Genomic DNA, 19,136 nt, shown 5'->3' with positions numbered 1-19,136 from the left:
TCCTGTGGGACTAGATCATCTTTCACGAGCTTGTTAACGTTCCAACAGGTCGTTGACAGACAGAGTTGAACGAAGTCGTAAAACGCGTGTGTCAGACACGAAATTCGTGCGTGGAGGATGATTTCACGCGATATCGTTGTGATTCTTTTTCTCTTTCTCTCTCTCTCTCTCTCTTTTCCTTTTTCTCTCTAAAAATATATTACGCTGGAATAAACGAGACGACGCGACGCGTTTATTTACAGGACGCGTGGAAATTATACTCGGGTGGTATGAAAGAAATATGGAGTTGAATAATTCATGTGTTTATGAACGAACATTTTCACGGCATATTCGTGGCATAAATGTTGCATGCTAACTGATACGGGCGGACGTCGACGCTTTCGAAATTTTATTTATTTATTTTAAGCGATCTCGAACGATTCTTTTTCGCGTCGAAAGATCGGAATGAGAGGAAAGAGGAAAAATCAGATGTTAAAAGCGATTCTATTTTTTGTAAACTCGTCGTCGGCAAAAGGTTGAAAAGAGAGCATCCCTTCTTTTTAAAGCCGTAAGGGTGTATTGACCGAGGCTCCACGTGTACGTAGTCGTTTCCCACTTTTATTTACTCTTTGGTTGAAAACTAGAATTTCGGCGGGATATTCATCAAGATGAAAAGCGGGACAACGTTGAAAAACTTCCATCGATACTTTCTTTTCACGTGACTCGATGAAATAATAGAAACATATTGTATTTTGAATAGATATAGTAGGTCGAAGCTTGTAATTTTAGTCTCTATATGCGATTTTTATTAAAAATCCGTACTTGAAACTTTCTTTTTTTGGAAATTATATTTTTATATTTTTACAGTCGAACTGAACTCATTGTTAATCGAGTATTCTATAATAGAAAAAAGATAATTCATAATTTTTTGCATATATCAATTTTTTTTTCACGAAATGTTTTTATTTTGCTGTAGATTGTTTAAAATTGGAATTATTGAAATCAGAAATTGAATATCAAAAATTTTGATTAGCCGTCCACACAAAAGATTTACTTAAACTTACAAAAATAATTTTTTTCTCATATTACGACGAATTATTTGCAAGATTGAACAAATCCAACGCAGAGAATTTCTTTTCATATTCGACTCGTAATAATCGAGGTCGCACTATGCGGGATGGAAAATTGTCAAAGGTGACACTCGAAACGCGAATACGCGCGAACGTGCGAAAAAATGGCGGACCTTGTTCCACGCTTCGATACATCTTTTCATCTTGGATGCGAGAGAATATTCACGATGTTCAGTCGTCCTGTTTCATCTTTCTTTTCCCCTTTTTCTGGGTCGTTTGTTATTTTATCTGGCTTCGCGTACAATGCAACCTGTTCCACCCCATTCTTTTTCACCCTATTAGTCTCACGATTTTCTCCAAGCCGTGCATTTGCCACGTCGTTACACGAATGACCATGAATACGTGAGTTTGACAGAGAATATTTCCTATTCTATACTTTATGCCATGGAATTAGATCATAGCCTATAAAATGCACCGTTTCGGCATATGTTCATCGCGTAAACAGATTCCATTATGAGGAATGTGTTTGCTGAAGTTGAAAAAAAATGAGCTTGTTGACTTGGTTTTATTACCGAGATTATCGTGGTCGGAGGGATTACGTTTGTTTGGCGAACGATGAAGGAAGAATAAGCACTATTACACTACTAGGAATTGAAATGCAATGAGAAGTAAATTTTAATTTGTACTCTGATAAGTAAATGCAGTAAATAGATTATAATCATTGCGTTCAAATTTATTATTCAAATGGATATTTATGAACAGGTACATATAAATATTTTTCGATTATTTCAAATTGCCTCATTATTATTTTCAAGTAAATTAAAATAGACGTAAAATATTGCTGTTTAATTTTTGTTTATGATCACAATGGAATTCCATTGCGTAGATAACTATTGATAAGTTTTGGTATCAGAGTTCTGTCGCATCTTTCAATTCTATAAAAAAAAAAAAAAATGATAATCGTTAAAAACTTTGAAAATCTTGAGAATTAATCTTTCGATTATTATTCGCACTATTTATTTCGAAGAAATAAGTTTGAAATTCTAATAAACAACTTCGAAAACATTGTATATAGATAAAGATCTTTTGTTTCTGCTATTGTTTTCAAAAGTCGAACAGCTCTTGGAATGGTAAGCGAAACAATAGGTTTCAAGAAGAATAGAAGAAAAACAAAAAACGTAATGAAAGCATCGTCAAAAATGCTTGCAAAGAACGTGTTGTTTTGCTTGTGGAAATTATATGGATAATTTACACAAAATGGACAACATTCGTGTTTTTTCAATAACACGATTTATACAATTTTCTACGTTCTGGCATGTACTATAATGAATAAGTCGAGGAATGAGTGGAAAAGTTCTTTTCATTTCGATTAAGTAAATATCCATCAAATTCAACGTGTTGTTACTTCCAATTAATCATGAGTAATACGTATGTGTACGAGACTTCTATCGATCGAGAAAAGTATCTATAAATTACATAACATTCTATCCTTCAGTAATAACGAGATGAATGATTAAATTAATTGGAAACGAGAAAATTAAAAATATTATATATAGACGATATTTAAAAGATTGCTGCTTAGTGTATCTTGCTATAAAAATAAATTAAAAAAAATTAATCGATTTACCATTCTTCGTTGGCTATTTTCAATATGTGTGCTCACAAAAAAATATATATATATTTATACAAATATAAATTATTTAACTTACAATTTGACTAAAAATGCAATTAAAATTTATAATTTTTATACCAAATATTAAAGTTTTATTCAAAATTGGAAGTTATCCTAATATTTTTTAAATATTTTAAAATTTTATCTCTTAAAAAACAAAGTAGCAGATAATTAGAAACCACAAAAACAGATCGTACAAGTATAATCGCAATTGTTTGACAAGAAATAATTTCAATATTTCTTACTTTCCATCCTAATGCCAAAAGTTTTTAGAAATTGTGGTCCATGATCCAGTTAAAGCTTCGAATTACAAACACCGGCTTCGAAAGAATTAAAAACGATTCGATACTAAAATTGCTAAGCAGGGGGGTTAAATTTTGCATAATCCAGGGGCTCAATAGAAGCAGAAGAAGCGGTATAATATGCAAGTTTTATCAGCAAAGCCAGTTTCCACTAAACTTCACGAGTTACCTCTATGTACACCATATATATTGAACTAGCGAGAACATCCACTGTCACGATGCTGTCACGTAAGTTTTACGTAACTCGCTCAATGTTTAATAACTCCACGTCATCGTCAGGGTCCCTAAATATCTTCCAACCAGCCACGAATAATCTTCGAGTTGCCATCCTTCTCGTTCTTATTCCTCGTTTCTTTTTCTTGTAACATGTCAAATACAGGAGCAAAGCTATGAAAGAAGATTCGTGTTCATTAGTGTGACAGCTACCAAGAACTCGGTTAAATTTCTAGATATATATGTGGCAATAATATAAATATGTGGCAAGTTGGCCTATGTGTTGCGAAAATTTGATGGATCGATCGTGTCTGCTGCGTTGTAAGTAATTATGTCTATAAATATTGTTTCAGTAGATTAAGTCCTGTTCATTTGGCTGTGTCTATGATTAAAGAAACTTTCGTAACGAGGCAGGTTTTTCTCTCTTATGTATTTTTATCAGCATTTTTTATGTAAACAAGTTCTCTTATTAGAAAAATAATTTAATTTAAGAAATGGATCCTTTTTATTCTTAAAATATTCTTTTGATATATAAATTCTAGTTCGAATATTCTTTAATACTAATTCTCAATTAAAAATTTGAAATTAAAATTTACGTAATTGTTATAAATATTCATATTAGTGGTTCAAACGAAATATTTTTTTTTTTTTTTAGCCTTTTAAATTGGATAGCAATAAGTAAAGTTGGAAATTGTGTAACATTAAATTTTTTGACTTAGATGTTTTCTAAACTTTGAAAAAATAGATATATAAAGTACTAAAAAGATCAAATTCATAAATTGATAAATATAGAACTATTAAACAATTTTTGTTTTCAATCAGATTTTAATTATATCAACATCATACATCATAATTTTTTTTAAAAAAAATCTTCTAAAATACTCTGTCAATTGATTTAGATGAATGTTTTTCTTATGTTAGAGAGATAAATCCAAGAATTTCATTGGTTTCAATATTTCAAGTGAATTATTCTTATCTATAAGATAATACCTACATAAGATTTGAAAAAAATTGACAATTGAATGATTTAAATTTTGAAAGATTTTAATAGTCATTTAAATACTCCAAATAGTTTTAAAATTCTAATTAATTCAGAATACATAGAAGTATATCTTGTCGAATCATTTCTATTCGAATTGATACCACGAATGGATTTTTCGTCTATCGTTGAAAAATAACAATTCTATTTCGATTATATTGCGGTTTTATATGCATCATAAAAACTTTTCTATTGAAATTGTAAAAATTTTTTGAAATCCATCATCCTCGCGATTTTCAATAGAGCAAAAAGAATCATTCAATACCAAATTTGATATAGAGACAGACGAAAGTCAGACGAGTAAATTGCTAATTCAATGCTCATTTCTTGGATTGATCTTAATATCATGAGCCGTGATAACTTAAAAGGATATTAAAAAATGATGAATTATAATACTGCTCTCGAATTTGTAATTAAACATTTTATCTAATTTTCCAATTAAGGTTCAATTAATACGAATAAAATACATATCTTCATCCATTGTACAATAATATTCTGGAAAGTGGCATACTGCTAGAATATTCAAATTTTTTTAATCAAACTGTTCCTTTTCCACGATAACTATCAAATTATTATAAAATGACCTCGTTCTAATACAATCAAGATTATCATACTTGCGTATATTTACATAGATAATTACTTTAGATAATTACTTTAGATGGAATTGAACTTTTATCAATAATTGGACATTCCATGTAATTTTATGGATACTTAGTTGCTTAAAAAATTCCTTTTCGTTTATTTTTAATCGTTCGTGTGATTTTCACGAATTCATATTTACATTTAATTGTAACTCACATTGACACTAGAGAAAAATTTACAAAGTTGTCTCTGATTGCACATCACCCTTCAACTTTCCGGTCGATGATGCGTGTATTGGAGCATTGCATCTTCTTCTGGTCGGTTCTACCTCTTGTAAATTCGATTTGTTCCAGCAAATAGCGATGAAAGGCAAAGAAGGATGTTTTCATGTACTAGATCCTAACGAATGGAAATATCTCTCGAATAAATATAGAAATTTAAATTATTTAACGATTTACGAGGAACCAACAATCTTCATCGACCGAAGAGATGATGAATATTTAATCGAACGATGGAATTTTTAAAGCTTCCAATAAAGTTAATGGCAATAAGTTCACCATGGAAGTTATCTGGTGCACGAGAAATCAATCACTCGAAACAAGAAAAGTTTTAAAACTTTTCTTTCGTAAGTTAGACAGAAATCTTGTTTGCACTTGAAGATTAGAGATGTTGAGTCAGTTAATCGCATGATTAACGAACCATAGACAAACTAGGATTTCTTTGTTTTTTTTTTCTTAACAAAGAAAGCAATAATCCCACTACTAATTGAAGAGCTTGAAATTCGAAAGAATTTCCCCCGAAACACGAAGAGATTCTCTGCTGATTCCTAAAACAAGCAGAGATTCAAAATAGAAAGAATAAAGTAAAAGAACTAAAAAACTAAATACATTGATAAAATTAGATTTGAAAGAAGAATTAAAGAAAAAACCAAGCAACATCAAGGGAGATATAAAAAAAACATGGATCACTATATTAGTTTCCCAAATAAATCTATATTGCTAACGAAAAGGGATAATCCGATAGAAAAAGTGTGACACAACCAAGGTTTCTGACAGAAGACCAACAAATATAGATATTTCATCTCTCTCTCGATTTTCACCTGAATTAAAATTTTAATCGGGAGGAAAAAACCAACGAGAACTTCGGGGGAGAACTTGCGAAGAAGCAGATGTGCAGGGAAATTTCCTTTCCCTGATTCAAAAACAGAGAAATCGAGGGAAGAAAAGCGAAGGAAAAATCCTTTGAAATTCTATATCGCGGAGGAAGGATCGAGAAGAAGAATCGGAGAGAGAAAAACGCTCGGCTATTGGACCAACTTTTTATTATTTGCGAGATTTGAGAGCAGAGAAAGAGTGTAAAGAAAAAAAAGGAGAGAAAGGAGAGAAGGAAGTGATCACTTTGAGAGAATGAAGCGATGGGGAGAAGGGGAGGCGAGGAGGGAAGAAGAAATCGTAGGAACGGGCCGAATTGGCGGGGATCGGTAACAAAGAAAGTGTGTCGAGCATCGAAAACGAGCACGTAGCGAGATTTAGCTGAGCTGACGCGCGCGCGGCACACACACACATACGTTGAAACGTGGACCCCGATAAAGGGAACGTCCGCGTCCGGAGGATTTGCGGGAGTCGAGTACAAGGGAAAACACAGCATAGAAAAGGACGGATCCACCCTGGTGGCGGTTTAGTCCTCGAGGTACCGTTTTCTGCCGCACCCTCTCAGGTTTGACATGCGCCATGACCCGTATATAGGTAGCTTCCATAGCTAGATATCTTCTCCGTAGTCTCTTTCTCTCTCTTTTTTCTCTTTTCTTCGTTTCTCTATTTCTATCCCTCGTTTTGTTCCATCCGTAAGAACGAACACGTGTGAAAGAATACGTGAAAGACATGCATCCATGCTGTAAGTATTCAGAAAAGGCTATTTCCATAGATAGCTCTCTGCATAGGTACCTTTTTTTCATAGGTAACTTTTTGGAGTAGATAGTTCTTTCCGATAGAAAGTTTTCTTCATTGATATTCCTTTCTATAGGCACGATGCTATATCCATGTCCCTTTTCTACAATCTCTGCGCAATAGTACAGAGTTGCTCTCACAAGATATTGTCGAAGTACGTAACATTGCCAGGCGATACTTTTTTGGGCCCTAACAAAGAAATGGACACGAGTGGAAAAAGGTAGGTGTATAAAAGATATGATATTGTTATGGTTTATTATATATGTTATTAGCCATATACACCGGTCACGTGTGGGTTCAGTCGGGTCCATTGTCCACGCTATTCCATTCTCCTCCAGCCACAGATAAATCCACTTGGAATTTGTTGATGAAACGCACAAGTCAGTCGCGTGCCAATGCGATACTGATTACCAGATATATTAAATTTCCTTGACACGAATGGTTGCACGATATGCACGTTGCTTTGATCAGGAATCGATCTCGATGTCTTCTTGTCGCGATTATGTCGCTAGACCAGAATATATTTTTTTATACAAAGTATTTGGTATTATACATTTATATTATACACAGAGTGTTAAGTCAAGTTAAAAGATCGATAATTCGTATAATTTAATTGTTTTTTTCAGTTTTATAATATTCAATTATAGAATTTATTTGTCAATTTGAAATTTTTCAAAAGAGGCACACCGTATTTGGAATAATATGTCTCTTTCAATGTAGATCAAACGATCAAACTCGTGGATTAAAATAGTTCGAATTCCAGGAATATTTATAGCGATCATGGGGCGCATTTTTCCACTAAATTTCGCGGCGAGGGATTACGTGACGTGACACGCACGAGTCTTTATCTCCTGGAAAGCAGGGGAGGGGAGGAGGCACACCCTTTTTCGATGTAAATCGATTTTTCGCCTCTTGCTGTTTGTCGAAATAAGCGAGAGAATTACATTTATATGCGGATCATACACGTGGCATCGTTGGATTTATCGAATTTAGATCATCTTTCCGCCATTCTCCTCATTTGTGGCTAAATCGTAACAGAATCTCGTCTCTTTTCGAATATTCTTCTATGGAATTGTGGAGGAATAGAGAATCGTGTATACAAAATGGATAAGAGATAAGAGGAAAAAAAGAAACACGATGCGGAAAGAGAGGAGATTGCGGAAGGATTAGAGGGAAAAAAAGGAATGCTAAAGTGGAGAGAAGTGAAAACGAAAAAGAAGAAAAATGAATGTACGAAGAGAAGCGTACAGATGGATTGAAAGTACAAATAAAAAAAAAATAAAAAAAGAGAGGAGAAATAGATAAAAGAGAAAGATATACAGAGATGAAGTTTTGCAAACTATCCTGTGTACAATTATCTCACTTTACACTGGTATTACGTTCGGAATTTATTTCCAACAAAAGCCATCAAATTTCAAACGCATCCTTTCGTCCGAGTTGGCAATGATTCACATTATCTAGCAGTCTTCTCGTATAGGTTGCGATGAAGCTGTTGAAGAATGTCTTTTTTCCCAACAAGAGCTGAAAACAAAAAAAAAAAAAAAGAAAGAAAGAAAACAAAGATTTTAATAAACCTAATCTAGAATAGAATAATCTAGACAAATTGTTACGTTGAAATTAAAGAAAAAATTATAAAGTTTAATTAATCATCTACGTTGATACGAATTTATATTTTCTTATCTAGCAAATAATTATTGATAAAATATCTTTTATTTTTATTCTCTTCTTTCTTTTTATACTATTAAAAAGAAATTAATATTTACATTAAGCATTTACAAGGAAAGAAAATAGTGAAATTTTATTACACAACCAACGATAAATTTACCTCGCTTAGAAGAACTGTAATTATCGGTATCATCATCGAGAGGTATCGTATAACCCGTTCGGACATGAACTTCTCATTCGATTTCAAAATGTAATTTACCTCTCACTGCAAATATACGTTTCCACTTTTCACCCTTCCCCGATCAAATCCTCGTGACCACGGCTTGAAACAAGACGTCCCACGGCATCGACGAGAACTAATAAACGTGATTGCGCCAGAAATTTACAAACCCACCGGTATTAACACGACGCCACCGGTTAAATTGAACGGCACTGCTTTAATACCGTGGCCGATGTTTAGAGACCCCTTTCACGATCGCAAAATTGCCACCCGTTTCGCCAGAGACCAAAGATGGACGCCACGAATTTCCGCCACTCACGCGAATCCTACCCTTCCCTCCCTCCCTGACACGAGTAACACGCTCGGCGCCTCCACCCCCTACAGCGAAATTCGGATCGCGTAACTCTCTCGTGGAACATATTACGCGACAAATACGAGTGGAACTCGGGTGAATTCATCGGGCGACTTAATCGATTAACAAGTCGAGCACCGCTGGAGATTCGAACAACGTTTGAGACAGGTTATTAATTTCAATTTTCCACGTTCGATCCCGGAATGGGGGTGGCGGGAATTTGCAGTTTGATTCGCAATTTATTTTCTAATCGTATCTCTGTGAGATTAGAGCAGGAAGATTAATCGTGTAAAAGTGTAAAAGTGATTTGGAGAATTGGTCGAGAAAAAGGGTACGTGTATTACTAAATCTGCTTTGCTTTTATTTAAAGTTTCTCGAATAGTAGGATTAATTGTATATTGTGCGATATTAAAAATAATTATATATCGCGCTAATGAGTTAAAATTTTTAAACTTCAACTAGATTTAGTTAGCATTAAAATTGAGTTTTAATCCAGTTGCAGTCGTGTTTTTATTTAATTCACAGAATGTGAATAATTTATAGCATGAAGATAATTTGATATTAAATAACAAGTTATTAAGAAGGGTTGAGAAAATTTCATTTATTAAAAAAAAAAATATGAAGAAACTTTTTAAACGTTTTACACTTCGATATTTTCATTTTAATAACTCGAAATTATTAATTAGGAAAAAAAGAAGATTGAGAAGCAAAATAAAATGTGTTTATAGCTTTTTTATATTTAATCTTCAATTAACGTTGCCCACTCTTTCCAGTCTCGTTGATTAAATGATTAAAAATGAATATAGAAATTTAGTACTTCCTGTCTCTTTAAATTCTGTGAATTCTTCCAGAAGGATGGGTAAACAGAAGATGTCTTGTAACGGAAATTTATCAGTCTCTCAATTCCCTATTTAACAATTCACGAAAAAAAAGGTGTTAAAACGAAGTATATTCTATAACTATAGCTTTATATAAGCTTTCGCGAAAACCCTCATGTTCGTCGCTGCCTAAACGAGGTTAATTGCCTGAGCAATAAAAAGCAGTCAGTTGAAGTGGCACAAAAAATAAAAGGGAAGAAAAAGCGGTTGTATTTAATTCGTGTAATTTATACCATAGGGTGAACTTCTTGCTTATCTTATTTTAACAATGATTTAATGCTGGACAAAAAACTTTTGACATGATTATAAAAATATAAATAATTTGAAATTTACATATTTGAAGATATATCAATTATAAAATTAATTTAAATTAAAATTAAATTAATAATTAATGCAATATTGTAGTAAATACGTTATATCTCATATAGACTGTAGACTGTAATGTTAAAAATTAAAAAAAAAGAAAAGAAAAAGAAAACAATTATATATTATATAGGAATTTCTCAAATACTCGTTATATTGTATATAACTGTATTTTTGAACAAAAAATCATATATTCGATTAAATTCTGGGACATACAAGAAAAATGAAATTTTTGGAATGGTTGCAAGAAAAAAAAGTAAAAATCATTCGCATAACTGACTGCTAAATGGAATTCTAAACGAAATTTTATCAATGGTGAATTCAAAATCAACAATGTTGAGTGTACCCAATCGATATAACCATGTGTAGTCTATTCTATAAACAAATATCCATACTCATAACCTAAAATGGCCAATATTATACCAATTAACTTATCCTTTATAAATATATTCATAACAATCAAATAGTTAAGAATTACATTTTTCTATTCAATAAATACATAATAGAATATAACTTTAATATAAAAACTAATTTTAAAATTTTAGATTAAAAGGAATCCAAGTTACAAAAAAATTCAGATCAAGATTTCCAATGTCTTGTGCAATGAACCAGCATGTTCAAATAGAAAATTATCCTGAGAAAAACAAACGATAAAAGACATTTGAAGTTTTTTATCTTCAAATAGAATGTACACAGGTGTATCCGGAAGAAAGATCTTACAAGGATGAAAGGAGATCCAAAGTTCCTTGAACAGCCACGTGAACTGGCGTTAAGCAAACATTGTTCAACCAGACAGACTGATCGATAAAAGGGTTAAGCGTGGTCTGGTTGGCAGATGCTATCTCGCCTTCTTTCGAGTGGTATTTCTGCTTCTTTTTCTTTTTTCAGATAAAATGCCGGATTTCGTTCGCTTTTATCTTCGTCTCATTTGGATGGGAAACAAAGTAGCAAACATAAAAAAAGGGGGAAAAAAAAAGGCAAGAGAAGGGTGGAAAGAGAGAAAGCGCGAAAGCCATGTTACATGGATGGAATATTACTGGGTTATTTTCCGTTTGCATCAACGTAACGAAAGAAGCGCTTTCAAATCCGCAAAGCTTTTCTCAATTTCGAAACGAGTGTTCCCTTTATGTATCTGTCTTGTTATCGAGGTGTAGCTAAGAGAAAATTGAAATTAACAATAGTATGAGAACTATAGAATGTAGATGAGTTCTTATTCAAAAGATTTAGGGCCAATATAATAAAAAGTCTCATTAATTCTTCTCGAAGTCCTTTCCAGCTCTTATTCCTTTCCAACTTTTTTTTTGAACTCGATTAATTCATGCATGCATTCTTCAAAGTCATTTACTCCATTTTATTTCTGATATATTGCTATAGTACAAATATTCTTGAAAGATATTAAAAAAGTTTTTGTGAATTTTAGATTCATGTAATAATGTTAAGTATCTACTATTTTATCATATTTATATAAATCAAATATTCATCTTTATGATATTCTTCCTGCAATTCAATATAAATTTTCACAAGTGAAATATTACTTTTATTTCTATCTTCCGATATTCTCCAAATATTCATCATTTTTGTTTCTTCCTCTCTATCTATCAAATATTTTTCATCCACTTGATACAATTCTGTCATTCGCATACAATACAATAATAATAACTCCATTGAACAAAAAAATGAATGTTTTTTCATTTTTATTTCTATACAAGACAATCTTCTCTCATCGAATTTCAAGGAACGATAGTAGCACTCAAACCAATCCAATCCTAAACTCGCACACCGTGCCTTAATTATGGCAATTACTTGTCACAGCCATTATCATGAGAGATCATGTCGTCGACCAAGTGAAACTTCGAACGATTATCCGCATCTTCGATCACGGAATAATCCAACTCCGTCACGGATAATCCAACTGTCGAGAATTTAACAACGATTGAATTTAACAACCTGTACGATATAAAAATATTAGCTACCCGATATCATTTGTCGTCGGATAACGATAAAATATTTAAGCTCGTACAAATTGGCGCATTAATTTTTATTCTCAACGAATGAAAACACTGGTCTCAAAACGGATTAATGGTTCGCAGAAACACAAGAGTCTTGAAATTCCTCTTGTCTCTTTGTTTCCAGTTTAAATTTTATGATAAGGTGACGATTATTAATTATTTCATCGTAGATGTAATCGATTTCAAGAAGTTTAATGAATAAAAATATAGATTAATTTTATTATCACTTCTTTGAACTTTTTTGGCGAATAAAAAAGGAAAGTTTAAATTTGAAGCACGTTGAAAATTGTTCTTTGTTCATAGCAATTCGTTATATTTTCCGTTCATAAAAGAGCTTTGATAATTTTTTGTAAAAGTCATTTTATTACATTATTGAAGTTTTATTATACGTTATATTTCATTGTATTCTTTTATTTCCTCTTTAATCTCTTCTACCGAAAAACTTGATATACTTGAATAATTTTTTTTAGATGTAAAAAAAAAAATTTAAATACACGTTGTTTGATTAATGAAAACGTGAAAAATAATTCTACATGAGATACATAGATTTTTATGTATTATTTTACATTTCTTTTGTAATTTATCACGATTTTCTTTCTTAAATAAAAAATATTGCCTCATAATTCTAAATCCTATTGAATCGTTTCAATATAATAGAAGCAAAAAAGAAAAAAAATATTAAAAAGATAGCATTAATATTTTATTACAAAATTATTGCTAACGTAATAATCAAATCCTAAATTTTCAATCTATGATTAAATAAAAAAATTAAACGAATAAATATTTCGAAGCTTTTTTCAATGTTTTATTGTCTCCCATTTTTAAATTAATATTTTGAGAATGAAAAAAATTGTCATTTTCTTCTTTTCGATCTGTCTTGAAAAAAATTAGAACAATTTCTTTTTTTTTCGATCATTTAAGCGATCATTTAATCTAACTACAAAATACATTCATCGTCATAAAAAAAAAAGATACCAATATCTTTTATACATATACCTTTCCCAGATAATTAAACCAGAAGTTTCCGCAATCAACTTTTAAGGCCAATCGTATTGTTACTCGCGGTGGAATTAAATGAAAACGGTCGCCATTACGGTGAGACCGTTTCGCGGAACTGTTCGATCGTCTTCCCTTTTTCATCTTCACGCCTGTAATTGTCGAGTCACCGTATTCGTGATGAAACCATACGCGCGATAAAATTACAAGCGTGTTTATAATAGTAATTTCGAAATTTTCTTCGTTGCGGCGAGATGGAAGAAGGCCGATAAACTCGATCCTTTATCGATCCTCCGACAAATTTCACGGTTCAATTCGATCCGTGTTGCCTATAACGAAGGAAAATGTGAAAAAATTATAATTTGATCATCAATTGTGACAACTTTATGAGAAAATTCAAGGGGAGGGAAATAAATGGCAGAGGGTGTATGAAAATGAAGGTACGCGAGGGATTGCGAATGATAGTCTTTACGGATGGAAAATTGTGCTTTTTATTCCCGCTGGTATTTGTTTCTTTGTAAAGAGAAACCGATGAAATTTCTCTTTATCAGCAATGTTATCGAAACATTTTACACGTTACAATGTACAATATTTTTTTTTTTTTTTGAATAAGAAAGAAAAAAAGGGAGAAAAAATCTATTGAAAAAAAAATTGATTTTTCTCTCAATAGATTTTGATAGTTTCTTTTTATCGCGTGGGCATATGTCTGTCGGCGTTCACGACAAGAAAAGAAAAACTATACGAGAAAATGGATACAAAAGAAGAACTGTATCTTTTTTCTTTCTTTCTAGTGTTCATGCGAGAATGAAAATCTAAACAAAAGAACAAAGGATTTATGACCAGGTTCGTTGCGTTTTGGTAAATTTTGCGCTTGGTGGAGGAAACAGAGCGATAGAAAGTAGAATGTGTATCTCGTTGATCATCGAGAACAACGTAGTCAGTTATTGAAATACGATATTTCTACGATTGTGTGTTGAAAAAATTTGATGGAGCTCGAGATATTTGTGCCGATTGAGTTAACACATCGGATAAATTTCTTTGAAATTTGTGGTATCTATTTAAAAGTAGCGCTCGATTTTTCTTTCCTTTGAGCGCTCTCTTTTCCATTTGAATTGTGATTTGAATTTGTATAAATATCAGAATCAGCTATTTTGAAAGCAACTGAGTTCATTTCTGCTTTATTCTTTTCCATCCATGCATGCAAATCTCTGATAGAAACTCTCTATCTCACAAAATTCTTAGAGATCAAATTTTATTGCACACGAGTTATAAATTTCGAACACAAAAAGAATTTTCTACGAAAAGCTTCTGGAGAAATGCATGTAAGATTTTACTTTTCTTTGTTTTGCATTTACATATTCCAAGGAAAGGAAACAACGTGGAAAATAAGTTGCGTTTAAACGAACGGCATGCAAAACTGTTGCAAATGTGATTCCAAGCACAATTATGGATTGAGACATTCGAATAGTCACTTGTATGTTTTTGGCAATAAAAGAAACGGACTACAAACTAATCAAACTTTTCACTTTGATGTTAATAACTTTTTTAATATAGGGAAATGTAAAGAAGAAGAAAAAAGATCAAGTTTGTCTTTCTAAATATTCTAATAAAACGTTTTATAAAATAATGGGATACAGTTGATGATTATTGCAGTTCAATTACGAAAAACAAAATATATTAATCGATTAGTCGCTTACAAAAGATTCAAAAGAAAAAGGAAATTGCCCTTAATAACTTTTCTACGTCTCGTAAAAAGACTATTAATATCGGATAATGTCCCCTTTGAAACCAAACGAATTTAACCTAATGTACTTTTTCCTATCGCCGAAGATAAATGTTATTTATTCGACCGATCTTATTCTCAAATGCCTCGTTCAAACTAATTCCAATTAAAATCGAATTAAAACAAAGAAAGTTTCGAATGTTTGGCGTGTTTAAGCAGAGTGGCTTCGGTCGACGATGAAATTCGATAAATTAATAGTAACCGAACAGTTGTAACAAGATTCGAGACAAAGTAGTTTCGCTCGATGATTGAGCGGCCCGTAATCGCGTTTAATTCGAGCCATCTGTGGTCGTTTGTTAAACGTGTGCGTTCAAATTCGATGCGTATTAGTCGTGATTACGTCTATCTATCATAACGAGATGATTTAATCTTGACAAGATTGAATGATAGGCTCGGACGAGTTCAAATTCATCGCGCGAATTCAATGCAGTTCGAAGTAGTTACGGTCAGGATATTGCCCGACCACGCTTCAACTACTTACGGTTAGATCCGGCCGATTCGAACGAGCTCGAACAGATAAATTTCGCCTCTCCTCTTGGATGTCTTCAACGTAAAACAAATTTATAGAGGGCGTAAATTCAAACGCAGAGTAGACATGGTCGCGCGAAGTAGATAATGTCGTCCGTAGTCAGACATCTTGCAAAACTTTGCCAGACCGTACGTGGAACTTTGCTAGGTTTAATGAAACTTTAGAACTTGGAACTTTGGATAAATAAAAACTTAGTTTAATTTATGGGCGCATAGGAAATATATACCGTAAAAAAGATATATTTTGTGTATGCACAAAAATATGGAAACATCGATCAACTGGAAATTTCTTTTGCAAAATCTTTCGTTAAAGAATTATTATAAACACTGGTGTGTAGATCAGTGTCAAATTACTGAGTATGCAGAAGTTTAAGCAATAACTTGTCGAATCGATTCGACAACAAATGAACCGATCGATCGATCGTTATCGATTAAAGAAGAGAAAGGAAGAAGTAAAATTTTCACAATGGATTCTTCAATTCCAAGAATACTTTTCGATAACTAATGGACAGTTGCCAAGAATCTGAGAGTAACATCTTCAAATGGAGTCAAGTTTTACACTCGTTTAGTTCGAACATTCTTCACATCTCTCGACGAAATTTCATTCGATAAGAAACTCTCGTTCCTTTATCAAATTTCATCAATTCGCTATGGAATTTACGCTTTTCGTGGAATAATTCGTTTAAATCGCGAGTAAATCGCAGAGATTAAAATTGAAGAATATTCTCTGTAAGGCATCTTTAATTATCCACCGTAAGACATCTCCATATCTCGTGCACGATTCCTATGCATTTGCATGATCGTTCGAATCCCTGGATTTCGAGTATAGTCGATACCGAGGCTTCTGTCTCCATTATACCCACCACTCAAAGCCACTCGGGATATCAGAGATACTCGGTGATTCGCCAAAGCTGGAACTCGATTATGTTCGAAGAAATACCAAAGCAATTGCGATCATCGATCTAGAGAGGTAACGAGGCGAAAAATATCAAGCATGTACGACTTATATCTCTTTCAAAGTGCCAAAAGTTCTTTGAAAAATCAGTGATGCGATAACAGTTGACCCATAAAGAGTTTCATCTTGAAAGTTGCTCGAATGCAATGAATAATGAATCCGATCTTTGGTCAGCAATAACGCGAGATGATCTATGCAGATACAATCATCGACTTACAAGGACAAAATGCCGCATTGAACAAGTATAGAAAGTTTGCACGACGAGTTTCTTTCATGGTCGTTTTAAGAATCGAATTATTATCGTTTCAACGATGTATATTCTTTACGAAGCGTGTAACGTATATGGCTACTCGATTTCTATAAAAGTTCCTTCCTTGTTGCTTGCTCGGCTTGTCCAGATTATCGTGTAATAAAGCAGCTGTTGTAAACAATATAGAAGGATGACATTCGATGGATTAGATGGTGAAGAGCAAGGGAAAAAGGGAGTATATCCTTGTTACGATCGGGGTGTTGACTTGCGTCCTATGGAGCAACAATCGATACTCGCAACAGGATACTTTGATGCTCTTTTCTATGATTATGCGTCGTTACTATGTTTTCAAACGTTGGAAAGTTGTTTGTGCTATTTTAGAAATTCTTGATATTAATTTTTGATTGGGATCATTCATTGATTGATAGAAATAGAACATCGTAAATACAATCTATTTTATAGAATTTACTTAGGAAAATCTTCGAAGATTTGGATTAAAATCAAATGCTGATTTCTTCTTTGGAAAAAATACTTTAATATCTTTAATTTTTTTAGAATAGATTTAAATTTTTGTGTAATAAAATATTTGTTGTATGTTATTACACATTGTAGAGAACCATAAATTTGTTGACTCATAATAAAATTACCTTGCGTTTAATTTTAAACAAATTTTCAAAAAATTTGAAAAATCTACATATATTTAATCCTCTTATATATATCTATTTATATAAATTTTCAGAACAATTATATACAATTATTAATACATATATATTAATACATTGGCTATTAATGAAAAGAAATACATAAACTAACAATGGATCACATTATGTTTACACAACAGAAAATTCACGTGAAAATTGATAGAACGCAATATCGTAATTGTGATCGAAAGCAGATACTATTTTTTTCATTCATACATTCTATATTTGCTTTTCGAAGTGATCGAATTTTTCAAATTTTCCTATCTTTTTATTATTTGTTTACACAGCTTTTTGTTGTCTGACAAAAATGAATATTGAATTTTAAAATAATACCATATGTGCAGAGTACCATTGTACTTTTTTGTAAAAAAGAAAAAAAAAGAAAAACTATCAAGATAATATCTGTTCTTTTTTCCTGTCGATATTTCATGTTATGTTTTTCAATTTAAAAGTGTACCATTGTTGTTGCAAAATTATAAAATTCATCTTTGAAATATCTCGTATAAATGAAACATTCGTTTATGCAAGAGTTTTATTTATGGACACACATATCTCGCATTATAACGGAATATTTGACCTCAGATATGCATGCCAACTCGTGTCTTTGTACACTCGGGAGATCAATAAAACTACATATTTCTCGGAATTCCAATATCAACGTAATTCCTGTTCCATTCCATAGAATTTCTTGAATCAAGTTGCATAGGCGAAAACAAAAAAAATATATATATATATATAATCGTTTGATTTTAATGCACTACTATTGTTCAGAGAAAGTGACAAGAATTTTTTTCCAGATATTATATCGTAATAATTTTAACATCGTTCTTGAAAAATGAGCTTATTTTATATTCAACATTCAAATTTTTCTGTGGGAGATGGTATGGTATATAATTCATTATTTTTTTTACTTCGCTATAAAACTTGGATTTCGTTTAAAAATTGAAAAAACGGAGTGGAAAAAAACTCGTTATATCCCGGATAATTAATATATCTCTTTCCAAGAACAATTAAAAGCTTCAGAGTTTAAAAAATTGTTAAAATTAAATTGATACAAGTATTTGATAATTAATATACGCATATTTTATATACATCTTGAATACAATAAATATTAAATCGATGCAAATGAAGTATCGTTTTTTTCAAAATATAATTATAATGAATATTATCCATTAACATTTAATAATTATAAATTATATCAACAAGGGCGAAACAATTGTACGAAAATATCCAAAATTATATAAAATTTTAAATTGTTAAAATTAAAAATTAAAAATTTAAAGAACAGTTTAATAACGTTCTATGAAAAAGTCAAAAGAGTGAACGACTCAAGAAACTCGCAAACTTTATTTAAATATTCCTCAACTTTAAACCACTGAACTTTTACATGCTGATTACGCATGAAATTACTTTATTTTAGACGAAGTTTTTTTGCTACAGAAACGACATTAATGATAAAAGTTGCGCGTTTACATAATTCCACCCCCATTGATTCACTCTTAAATGGAATTCATTCTCTCTTTCATCGATGAATGCAAACTTGCAACTTGAATGTAAAGATGACGTGATCTTTGATGAATTTTTTTATTATTTAATTATTATATATAATTACATTCGTAGTTTTCGGGAATAC

The 19,136-nt window shown here is 31.9% G+C and overlaps 1 protein-coding gene across 3 annotated transcripts in view; it reads left to right on the top strand.

The window, feature by feature from the left end:
- LOC107998164 (somatostatin receptor type 2-like) overlaps positions 1–19,136 on the top strand; it is a 76,489-nt gene that overhangs the window by 5,813 nt on the left and 51,540 nt on the right. The window lies entirely within an intron of this gene.

This window comes from Apis cerana, linkage group LG3, assembly GCF_029169275.1.
Source record: "Apis cerana isolate GH-2021 linkage group LG3, AcerK_1.0, whole genome shotgun sequence".
NCBI classification, from domain to species: domain Eukaryota; kingdom Metazoa; phylum Arthropoda; class Insecta; order Hymenoptera; family Apidae; genus Apis; species Apis cerana.
Note: the sequence above shows the minus strand (reverse complement) of the source record. Positions and strands in the feature narration are given on the sequence as shown.